General features: G+C 36.6%; 1 pseudogene; it reads left to right on the forward strand.

The window, feature by feature from the left end:
- The first annotated feature begins 11,390 nt into the window (after positions 1–11,390).
- On the forward strand, positions 11,391–12,351 carry LOC148944066 (uncharacterized; annotated as a pseudogene).
- The last annotated feature ends 905 nt before the right edge of the window (positions 12,352–13,256 follow it).

The following is a 13,256-nucleotide window of genomic DNA, read 5'->3' on the forward strand; positions in this document are numbered from 1 at the left end:
GATGATAACAGTGAAAGAAATTCACAAAAATACCAGATATTTCGGTCACATATACAGTGACCGTCATCCGTAGTAAAACTGGATAAAATCCTTTTAATAGACAGTGATGATGATAACAGTGATAGAAATTCACAAAAATACCAGATATTTCGGTCACATATACAGTGACCGTCGTCAGTAGTAAAACTGGATAAAATCCTTTTAATAGACAGTGATGAGGATAACAGTGATAGAAATTCACAAAAATACCAGATATTTAGGTCACATATACAGTGACCGTCATCAGTAGTAAAACTGGATAAAATCCTTTTAATAGACAGTGATTATGATAACAGTGAAAGAAATTCACAAAAATACCAGATATTTCGGTCACATATACAGTGACCGTCATCCGTAGTAAAACTGGATAAAATCCTTTTAACAGACAGTGATGATGATAACAGTGAAAGAAATTCACAAAAATACCAGATATTTCGGTCACATATACAGTGACCGTCATCCGTAGTAAAACTGGATAAAATCCTTTTAATAGACAGTGATGATGATAACAGTGATAGAAATTCACAAAAATACCATATATTTCGGTCACATATACAGTGACCGTCATCAGTAGTAAAAGTGGATAAAATCCTTTTAATAGACAGTGATGATGATAACAGTGATAGAAATTCACAAAAATACCAGATATTTCGGTCACATATACAGTGACCGTCATCAGTAGTGATGATGATACACATATCAATAGTGATTCATCAATAGTGATTTCGCTCACATATACAGTGACCGAAATATCTGGTATTTTTGTGAATTTCTATTGGTTATCCAGACAAATTGAGACTTCTATTTTTGGCGTAGCACGGCGTCTTTGTGGTTAACTTAGATTCATTATTGGCTACAAAAATCAATACAATACGACAGGCACCTATGGATGGATTTTTTCAGGGGGGGGGGTTGAACATGTGAATAACAAGTGCCTAGAAACTCGGGGAAATTTAGGATTTTCGAGCTCAGCCCCCAGCCACCTTTTCGCACGTCCATGCAAAATTAAATTAATGACCTTCCTAGATGTTAATTTTCATTCTTAGCTCGTATCATTTTCTTTTTTTATTTAATGACAGATTCTATAGATTTTTTCAACTTTCAAATGAAAATCTTTTTCGCATCAGTAAAAAGTTAACGAGCTTAGATTTAAGTCGGCTGTATTTCATTAAATGCTGATCTAGTCCAGACTAAGTCCCTCATTTCGAGTTGTGAGCCTTTTTTTAACAGGATAATAGTAGGAGAAAGGTCATTGGGACCGTTTTTTTCTTTCTTTTTTAAGCTTCATACCAAGTTAATGAGCTTGAGCCATGCTATTTTATTTATTGCTCATTTTTCTTTTCCTGTCTTTTAGTATCCTTTTCTGTTAGTTGATCCTTTTCTGTTTTCTGTTGGTCTGTTGGTATCCTTTTCAACGTAACTAATAGCAATTTTTTTTAAAGAGTTTTTGCCTGAGTATGTTCTCTTCTGGCGGTTCCTTTATTTTTTATTTACCGTAAATAAAACCCTTATTAAGGTAAATTAAATATTACAACCCCCTTAGAGGATTTCTGGTACTTTTTCAGCTTTTTTCAACCAATTTAACCCATTAGCTTCGATGCACGTCGTTAACCACTCAAAAGTAATTTTCTAACAAATTCGACAAATTACCCAAAGTTTCTCTTTTGTTGTCGATCATCATTTAATCTACAAGTGGTGACACCTAAAATGAAAAATGACTCTCCCCCTTATTTTCTACGCCAGAGGGGATTCAAAGTGGGTGATTAAGCATTCTCATAAATATAACTATTAGACCTCATTCGGGACGTCAGCCAGATCATCATGAACAGAAATCATGAAATATTCATGCAATTTTTCTCACCGCATTAGGCATGTATATTACTTAAACAACTGAGAAGATTCTAACTCGTCTTTCTTTTGTTCCCCCTTATCGAATTTATCCCTAAATTGTAAGTGGCCAGGAAAGAGCAGTAATTTACACCCTCCCCACTAGTTTGAATAGGTGCTTGTACATCAGTTTTAGGGTAAACTGTACTTCAAACTTGATTCACAATCAATAACGCTTTCAGATCAAAATGCTGTTAATTATAATTAGTGATGTGGATCTTCCCAAACGATAAATTGAACAACAGAACATAATTTTTATTTTTTAAGAACAACGAAAAGTTGTATATTTGATTATACTCAAAGGTCATAAATACCTAAAAGTAGAGCCATAGAGAATTAAAGAATGTACTTGTAAGAAAATATTGGGACTCAAAAACAATTTGTTCTTATGACTGGCTTCGAAATTCATGTCAAACGGGCAAAAAAATGGCTCAGTTATTATCTTCAATCCTGATCGTACTTGATTGGGCTTGTGAAAATGAAGCCCCCTACGACCCTTTGTGCAATTTTTAAGCATGAATTCTTTAGATATAACACAAGAGTTAGCAACTTCTTAAGACTCCCTGTTGTATTTCACAAAAATCACATAATTTAAATTTAAATTAGGCATTAATAAATTTAAATTAGGCATTAAATTAGGCATTAAATTAGGCAACAATTTAAATTAGGCATTGTATTCAAGGGCACCCGCTTTGGTGCCAATTGCCACCCCCTGTATAGAAAATAAATTTTTGGTATATTTACATTTCGTGGGCATGGAATGAGGCCCAGGGTAAACCTGGGCATACCCTGGTTTAAACCTCATGATTTCCTTAGTATATTGGATTCCGCCTTCCGGACCAGGAGATTCAGGTTTAGCTTACTGCTGTTGAGAAGTTATGTACTCTAAGATTTTATTAACAGATTAAAGTAGTGTATGGAGAGGAGTTTTACTTGAGACTAAACCTACCTTGGAGGGCACTTAAGTGCTGGTTTTGGGTTCAAGCGAACTGTGTGCCATTGCATAGGGGAAATTGGGATTCTTATGATGAAGGTGGCCCGGGAGTTAGGTGTTCTTATCCCTTTTTTTTTGGGGGGGGGGAGGATGGGATGACCTGAAATATTTTCTGAGCAATTGCCAAAGTATGGGGAATTTAAAGAATATATTTATGGGGAGGAGGGTGCGCCACGGCTCCCAGGTATCTTGGGGATCTCTTCTATGGAGCTAATTATTGCGGTGGAAAATTTATAGAGAATGTTTTAGAGGCATGGAAGTTAAATTTCAAAATGTTGAGTATTATTGTTCGATTTGTTTAATTTTTTACGTAAATTTTTCTTCTGTCTTATTTTGTGCAGGCTATATGGCCACTGGCTTTTAAATACACGTATATGTGTGTATATGTATTCAATGAATAAAGTCAAAAACTATATTTTCCCCCTCCTCTTGCTAGACTCTGTAAATACCGTTTTTTGTATCTTCATCAAAAATTGAAATATATCCTACATTTTTTTTTTAAATTGGCGTATTGTCCATGGTCATCATAAATCCATATTCTTTTTCTATACGAAACTGATAAAAACTGGAAGAAGGTATCCCCCCCCCTATCCGACTTCCAGAGCCAACTATGTCTTCAACGCTCATGTTCCAAAAACTGATTAAAATTCTGTTAAAAACCCATTTAGGAGCAAACCCATTTAGGCCCATTAGGAGCAAAATCATAATTCAAACGATTTCAACAGGCGAAAATTAATGGTAATGTCTTGATTTCTTTCACGGGAAAATGATTTTCCCTTGTTCACAGAGCATCATAAAAATGCACTTTGAAATGACATTCCTTTATTTTATTTTAGAAATGGAAAAGAAATTTTCTGGAAAGAATTTAGCCTCAATTCACTGGGATCTGGCTATTAAAGTCGGCAATAATAAAATAGGACTGGAATGCAAAAAGTGCATTGTTCTTTTGCCTGATTTATCATCGATATAAAAAAAAATAAATTATGTATTTCTTTTGCTTGGGCTCATTTTCAAGGGGTTTAAATTAAAGAGAGGTGGGGGAATTGCCAGCCATATTTTATTGTCCCCTTAAATTTATTACAAGTACCCTGTAATAATACCCTGTTTAATAGAATTGGCATTTCTATTAAAACTCAAAGAAAAAATTATCTCCCCCCCCCCAGGTTTTAAAAAATCCTTTTTTCGAATTTTTGTTATAAAAATAAAAATCTTTGCCCCCTAAATTCCCGTGAATTGGTGTCCTTGTTTTTATTGTTTATAGATTTTAGACCTCTGGAAATATAAAAATAGAGTTTAGGGTTATCCTAAGTATGGGATAGGCTGCCGTTCCCCTTCCCTGGGAAGCTGTTACTTTATAGCTAGGGGTTTTTCTAGGACAATTTTGATAGTGATCTTTTTTTTCGATCAAGTGCCATTTTCGAATGGTTTCAAGCTCATTTTCTAAATTCTCAAAATTTTGCCTTCATAATTACAAATTACAGTTCTGTTGAACCTAAATAATTGTTACAGTTTTGAATCAGCTTCAATAGACAATTTTTTCTTGCTAAATATTTTTTTTTCCAAAAAAGTTGTTTTTTTAAACAGTTGGGATTTTTCTTATCCGTCCACAAGATATGATTAACTTGGGTCTAGATAGTAACAGTGGCGGATCCAGGGAAGGGGTGATGGGGGCGCATGTCCCCCCCCCCCAATGTAGTCTAAAGTAGTGTAGTTTACTTAATTAACGCAAGTTCGCACTAATTAAACGCGCTCCTAACACAAGTTTATCGGATCAACCTATTTTGCACCCCCCCCCTAAAACAAATCCTGGATCCGCCCCTGGATAGTAGTTACCAATTTAAAGAAGTGCATTTGTGATCAGTTTTTTATTTGACAGTTCCGTCAAAAACGTTTTTTTTTTTTTACTTTTTTAGTAATATGGGCTCTTTACTAGATTGCACCTACTTCTTCAACCATGATGTGCTATCACATGAAACTATATCATGAGACTTGTAAAGTTCTATACATAACTTTTCAGTAATGTTGAGCCAATCGTCTGTCTCAAAATTATCACCCAATGACATTTTGGCCCGTATTTCACAAAATTGGCGACCTTGCTTTTACAGTTCGTGGTAACGAACTGTAAGTAAGGAGCGACTCGGCTCAATAGTAACCGAAACTCTAAAAAACGAAATTTTGATACCAGTAGATACATCAAAGGAATCAGATTTTTATGTTGATTTCAAATATATAAGTTTCATCAAGTTTAGTTTTACCCATCAAAAGTTAAGAGCCTGAAAAAATTTGCGTTATTTTCGAAAAAAGGGAAAACACTAACAGTGATAGAATCTTAATGAAAAGCAACCCTTAAGATTCAGCGTGTTAGAAAACCCTACTATAGAAGTTTTAAGCTCCTATCTGCAAAAATGTAGAATTTTGTATTTTTTGCCAGAAGAAAGATCCCGGATGCGTGTTTATTCGTTTCCTTTTTGTTGGTGTTTTTTTCCCAGGGGTGATCGTATCGATCAAGTGGTCCTAGAATATCGTGAGAGGACTCATTCGAACGGATATTAAAAGTTCTAGTGTCCTTTTTAAGAGACCAAAAAAATTGGAGGGCAACTTGGCCTCCTCCCACGTTCATCTTTTCCCGAAGTCAACCAATCAAAATTTTGAGTTAGCCATTTTGTTCTGCATAGTCAAAAATCTAATAAATATGTCCTTAAGCATGACTTAATCCCCCATAGTTCACAGGGGAAGGGCTGCAAGTTATTAACTTTGCCCATTGTTTATATATAAAAAACCATTGCCCATTGTTTAAGTAAAAAAAAACAAGTTTTTTCAAATGAAAGTAAGGAGCAACATTAAAACTTAAAACGAACAGAAAATATTGCGTATATAAGGGGGGTTGCCTCTCTTAAATAGCTCTTTCTTACGCTAAAGTTTTTTTTTTAACTTTTAAAAGAGGTTATTATTCTAATTAAACAGCCTATGTGATTCAGGGGTCATTCCGAAATAAATGGAACAAAAATCAAATTTAGGTTATTATGAGGTATATGCAAATTTCGTTCTAATTATTCATGTAAGGTGAGCCAAAATAAAAAACCTGCATTAATTCAAAACGTTCAGAAATCAAATTTCAAAAACAAGCTTTTTTTAACTGAAAGTAAGGAGCGAAATTAAAACTTAAAACGAACAGAAATTATTCCGTTGTAAAATTTCTGTGTTTACTTCTCTGTGAATTGTCTACTTCTCTGTACATTGAGACTTCTTCTCTTTAGGGCCTTATGGTAGCGTTGGCCTATTATCTGGGTTCTACCGGTGGAGGATGTCTAGAATCTCTAACCATCACATAGTTTATGTTTAGAGTATAAAATGTTTATTTGTACATATAATACAGTGAATGTACATATGGCGAGGACAGATACAGAATTCGAACTGACTCAAATAATCTAAATTGGTCACTTATATTCAGCACAATATGCAGATACACATCCGGGCATTTTAACTAGGAAATGAACCTTTTGACATATACTTAGAATTTTAATTATTGGTTTTAACCAAGAAAAACCTATTTCCAAAGTTTACACCGTATATGAAAAGGGCTGCCCCCTCCTCAATGCCCCGCTCTTTACGCTAAGTTTTTTATCGTTTTAAAGAGTAGAGTTTTGAAAAAAAGTAAAACTTAAGCGTAAAGAGCGGGGCGTTGAAGAGGGGACAGCCCCTTTCATATACGGAATAATTTTCTGTTCGTTTTAAATTTTAATGTCGCTCCTTACTTTCAGTTAAAAAAAACTTTTATTTTATTTAATTGCTTATAAACTTCAAATCTCTTCAAAAATAAAACACTAGGTTCAGTGTTACCCTAAGTATGGGATAGGCTGCCCTTCCCCTCCACTGAGAAGTCGATTGGCTTTCTAACGAGCCATTAGAAGCCAACTACTGCTGGTGAAAAAGAAGAAATTACTGCTACAATGGTAAACATACGATTTTTCTTTGTTTTCAAGTTAGAATAAGATACATTTATCGACAAAAACAATATTAATAACATATTTCAACAATCATCAGGTAAAACCAATTTGGTTGTTTATGATGGTCGTTTCCAACCTTGCCACGAATTATGCATACAAGACTCCAATTAAAAGAAAATAATCTAAATTATTTTTTTATTTAGATCAACTTCCCAGAAGGTACCGTTTCAACTTATCTTTGACATGGTTAACATTCTCTACCAGCATTATACCCTGTATTAGAGAATTCCACTCTTATGCTGATTCCAATGGTGTATTTTAATTTTCATTTCCTGCAATTTTCAAGAATTTCAGCTTATTTTTGGAATTTGTTTTTTCTGTAGTTACTAGTAAACTGAATCTGAATAAAAATCATCTTTCATGTCGCTTGAGATTTTCCAGCATTAACTAAACAGGAATAAATAACGCCGAAGACCACACTGCCTTTTTATCCTAAACACAGACAACGGGTAAAACAATAGGGAATTTATCTGAGATAGTGAAATTAGCTCAAACTCAAATGAATATTTCGCCTTTACATCTAAGAGCCGCACAAATAATTTTGTATAAATATAACAAGACAAACAATAAAATGCGATCTTTAAACTATAGTTAAAAAACTATTAAAACAGTCCCAGAATCATTACTTAAACAAAGTTCAACCAGGACTGATAGATAAAACAACACGAAAAAAGGTGATTCATTGAATAAAAAAAAAGTTTTTTTTCAACTGAAAATAAGGAGCAATGTTAAAACTCAAAACGAACAGAAATTGTTCCGTATATGAAGGGGTTGCCCCCTCCTAAATACTTCGCTCTTAACGTCCAAGTTTTTAGCACTTTTAAAAAGGCTTTCTACTCTAATTAAACGCCCCTTGTGTTTCAGAGGTCGTTCTTAAAAAATTAGAACAAGCAGTCAAATGACTTTCCAAAATTTTCATTGAACGACTTTGGGGAAACAAAGGGATGTGGGAGGGCAGTTAGTTGGCCTTCAATCTTTTTGGTCACTTAAAAAGGGCCATAGGACTTTTAATTTCCGTTTGAATGCACCCTCTCCGGATCTTTTAGGACTATTAGTTCGATACGATCATCCCAGGGAAAGAAAACCTAATAACTACGTATCCGTGACCTTTCTTCTGGCAAAACAAATGCAAAATTTCACATTTTTGTATATAGGAACTTGAAACTTCTACCGTAGGGTTCTCTGGTACACAGAATCTGATATGTGATTTTCATTCAGATTCCTTGACAATTAGGGAATGTCCCCCCCCCCTTTTTTTTGAAAATCAAGTAAATTTTCTTAGGCTCTTACCTTTTGAAAGGTAATATTAAACATGATGAATCCTATATATTTTGAATTAGAATCATAATAATTTAGTGCTTTTGGTGTATCTATTGATATCAAAATTCATTTTTTTTTTTAGTTTCGGTTACTATTAACTATAGTTTTCGTTTAAATAAAGCCTCTATGAACGTTCTATGCACTGTACGCATAGAATTACACCAGGGAAGAAATGACGAAGAGAGAAAAAAACAACACTTATCCGTGACCATCTTTCACGAAAAAATATGGAATTTTCTCTTTTTGTCGCAGATAGGGACTGGTCATTCCCTTCAAGGCTCCTCAAACATGTAGAATTTGATGGTTTACTTTCCGTCAGGATCAATTTTTTGGTGGCATTTCCCCCTATTCTCGAGGGGTCGCAGCCGGTGGCTCGTGTCAAGCGTGGTGGAACTATGCCAAGCGTTTTGGGGAATTTTCCAGGCGGGGCGGAAAATTTTGATGCACGTGACGTTCCGAAATTTACTCCAGGTGGCAGTAAATCGGAACCTCTGGTTTTTCTAAAATTTGAAAGAAGTATTTTTGATTGGTAAATTTAAAATTGATAGATTTTACACATTTAGCGTCAGTATTAAAAGCAGATTCTTTTGATGCAGATTTAGCTGTCAAAATTGCTACCATATTCTGCTATCGTAACCACAAACTATATGAAATGTCATTGTTTTACGTATAGAGCTGACTGCAACTCACTTCGTATCTAGAACAAAATCTGTACGTTTTAAGGGCGCTGTTTAGTTTCATTTTTATTTATTTTTTTACTTTTTTATTAAGTTATTTTTTTTTATTCGGGGACATGCTAGCAGTATATGCTAGTAGCATAATGCTACTAGGTAAGTTTTTTAGTTTATTTAGATAGCATTATTAGCAAGGATGGTGGATGTTGTGAAGAAGGGAAAGGTTTTTGAAAATGAAGATGTTTCTCTATAGTAAACCGTTAACCATACCCTCTCTCTCCCACCACAGAGTATTTTGAAGAAATATTTGCCTAATATTTACTTTTCGCCCTTTATAACTCTTTCCCTGGGTATGGGCCTCCCTTTGAGTCCTTCAATCGGGAGCCGGCGTCCCCCCAGAAAATCTTCTTTTTGTGAAGTTTTCCCTGCAGAAAATTATCCTGAAAAATTCCCCCTTGAAAATTATCCGCCGTGGGACCCCCCTCCCCGAAAACTCCCCCGGATAATCCTCCCATGGAAAATTCCTCCACATAGAAAATTGAGATGCAACAGAAAAAGGTACCTAAAAAGTTTATCAGGTGTCCTAAGGGGTAGCAAAAGGACAAGATATCGAAAACAGTTTTAGGACAGGGGCTGCATGGTCTACGATCACTTTCGACTTACAAGAAAAGGAGTATAATTCTCAATTTTCGATCGAATGAGCATCCTGCGAAGTTTCTACGACCATGAGGGGTAGGTCAGGATGAGGAAGGAGCAGTCCCCCCTCTATATGGAAAAATTTCTCCTCATTTTGAAGTTTAATGTTACTCCTTACTATCATTAATATTTACTTGTGCATTATATCTCAACCACCGCTATACACGAAAGAAGTCAAGTTTGGTTAATGCTAATGAAATAAAATAAAATAGGATGAAAATATAAGTTTAGAAACAAATTTGGGCTATATATTTGCACATAAGGGGGGGGGGGGGTAAAGCATAGCATAAATTAAATACGTAACCTAGCCTAACCTAACCCAACCTGGGTCCTCCCCCCCATAAACCCGAAAAAAACAACAGTTCAAATATTGTAAACACAATAACAAATCACGCTTTGCGATCCATTTATCTAGCAAATACCCGTTTGTCTGGTTTCCTGTAGTATTTCCTTGTACAGTATATAGCGGTGGGTGAGATAACATGCACAAGTGCCCATTAATCTAAATAACTTTTTCCACACAAAAAGTTTTTCATAGAAAAGTAAAGAGCTCCACTAAGCCAAAAATGAGCAGAAATAAAGTCAAATAACCTTCCAAGCCTAAAATTACCACAAATCACCATCAATAAATAAGTAAAACCCAAAACGAACAGAAATTACAATAAATAATCGAATCAAACTCAAAACAAGCAAGCACTACCATGAGTAGGGCTGACAGCCCCCAAACCTTCTCGAGACCAAAACATAATTTGTGGAATTATTTTCATAGAGACTCTATTTTAAAGGCAAAAGAACTGTTAACTAAGGAGGCCAAAACTGGTGATCGATTTACGAAATGCGTGCAAGATGAGGATAATTTAGTGGATATTGCCAAGCTGTTAGCACGATTCGCTAAAGAAAGGATAAAACTTCCCAAGTTCGTTATATTTGATCCCCAAGAAGTACTGGCCAGTCGAGCAGAAGCAGGCAAATGTGTTATATCGTCGGTGAATGAAATGCGACGGCTGTTCTCGGGTTTTCTTGAGCGTTACAACAAAGTTAGACTCCCATGGCCTCCCGGCAATTCTATAAGTGACGGAAGCCAGCCTAATCCCGCCCCAGATAGACACTCTCCACTACCCTATTCCGTACTCCTGATGAACCCACCCCCCACTAACACGCCAGAAGAACGCAAACAATTTCTTATGTGCATGTGCGGAGAAGACCTATCGGTCGATGATTTTGAATTGAAAAGAAACCAATCTGAATGACGGCTTGTTCTTAAAAAGAAGAACAAGGGAGACGTCATTGCTTATTCTATCAACCAGAAATCACAAAGTATAGAAGCTAAGGTGAAATCCCCAGTTTTTATAGGCTTGATCAATAACATATCAACCACATATGATGCCGACACGGTGAAAGCCTGCGTTTGAGGTTGCGAAAGGGCAGAGCAGTGTGGTGCTAGTGGAACCTATAAGTTGTACTTTTCCTCCTGTTATCAGCTAGACCTGGCTATGAAAAGCTCTCCAAAATTAGGTTTTGAACGTTTTCCGATGGAAGAATTTGTGTGCCTCCCAAAAAGATGCTATAATTGCCAGAAATTTTTTCAACTTTCTGCGGTGTGGTCCGCTCCCCAGATCTGTCCACGTTGCGGTGTCCAAGGCTATACGTCGAATACTAGTATCCCAAGCACGAAACCAATTGAATGTGCAGCATGAAAGTTGACAAAACATGCATGTCAGTCATTCTAATGCCCTGAGATGAAAAAGCAAATCGGGAAACAAAAATGCTCCGATGAATGAACAGAATACTAGGATTGTGTCTTGGAATATGAATGGAGGTGTGTCTTACAGAATCCCTGTAATTGAAGAAACATGTCGGCGTAGCAATATTCTCTGCATTCAAGAACATTTGCTGACAAATGATAGTCTCAGCCTACTCAAGCTTTCAGATAATCATACATTTTATTTTGTACCAGCCAAGTTTCGTCAACTCGGGAGGCCCTCTGGTGGACTAGCAATCGTATGTAAATCTGTCGTTGATTCCGAGAGTCTTGACGCAGCTGAAAACCTTATGGCTATAAGGGTTGGGAACCTTGCAATTGTCAATGTATACCTTCCTACAAACTACAGCGAAGAATAATCGGATAACCAATGCTCGAAAGCAGTGCGAGGTCTTGCAAAGTGCCTCAAGACTACCATGTTGTCCAAACTGGAATGCGTTATAATCGGAGGCTACAACTGTAATCTAGCCGACGACTCGTCTCCTCTGTCCCCGCTGATCCTAAGTGCACATGAAAGTCGGTATCGTGTGCTCCCAAAAGACAAAGATTCCACATTTGTTCATACTAGTGGTCCAGTCTCAAATATAGACCATGTCGCATGCACACCAAGCGTGAATGGCAAAGTGAGATTGCTAATGGGAAATCACTCCGCCGATCACATCCCAATTGAAGCATGTGTTAATGTGTGCATCCCAAAAGCCAAGATTGGTCGAAGTCCGACTTCTCGCTTTATCGGACAGTGCTTGAAACGACGCTACAGAAAATCAGCGTGCCATTTAGTCTACTACAAGCCAACATGCAAAGGAATATCCAGGAAACTAATATACAGGTTAATGCTTTCTCTGCTGAAATCACCCACGCACTACTAATCGCAGAAAAGACTGCTATACCCGTTAGGAAAATTCATAAAGGTACTGGAATTCTGGGGTTCTCAAAGAATGAAGAGCTAGTGAAAGTATGTCAGGATGCTAAGTTCTAGTTTTCAGCGTGGAGGGAAAGTGGTCGTTCTAAATCTGGTGTGTTGAATTGTGTCCGTGTAAACACAAAACGTAAATTTGAGAAAGCTCTTAAGTAGCATTGCACGAATCTGAAAAATGACTATACAGAGAGAAAAATTAATGATCCAAGTCGTTTATGGAAAGACCGCATGAAAGATTGTCCAAACACGCCTTAGTTCATGCCTAGTGACCCAAATGATTTGCGAGCTTACTTAACGAGCAAATTTAGTGCCCCATATCCCAGTGTAGCTAGACCATATACCCAACAACTTGAATCTGTGCTATTGAACTCGACTTTTCAGGACTTTACCATATCTGTTTCGGATGTAACTGTAAATGCCTTTAGGCTGAAGAAGAAAAATCGTGCGGAGTTGACGGTTCGTGTGCACTTCAACTCGGGAATGGTACTCATCTTATGTATGAAATATTAACATTATTGTACCACATCATATTCGATGTCGGCTTTGTACCCGAAGTTTTCTGTACAGGGCAACTTACGCCAGCTAACATATACTCCTCGTATATCCCCCAATTACTGTGTCACCAGTTTTATGCAAGCTTTTAAACATGCTTATATTATCAGAAATTAGACACTGTTGCCAAATGCCAAACCAACAGTTTGGTTTTACGGTAGGGCTCGGTTGCGCTGATGCTCTGTTCGGCATTGCTGCTATTTTGTCTGATTCTGAGGCAATGGGTGATACACTAGTTATTGGCTCTTTTGATGTGAGCCCGGCTTTTGACTCGTCGGTACTTGCCCAGATCCTTCTAGAAGCGTATAAAAAAGGGCTAAATTTGTGTATTGTCAGAGTATTATATTATATGTACAATAAACTTAGAGCGCAAATCAAATACCCTCAAATCCGGTTGAATCCGCTG

The sequence above is a fragment of the Artemia sp. Qi Xiang Cuo genome, chromosome 14 (genome assembly GCF_049724085.1).
Source record: "Artemia sp. Qi Xiang Cuo chromosome 14, ASM4972408v1, whole genome shotgun sequence".
NCBI lineage: Eukaryota > Metazoa > Arthropoda > Branchiopoda > Anostraca > Artemiidae > Artemia > Artemia sp. Qi Xiang Cuo.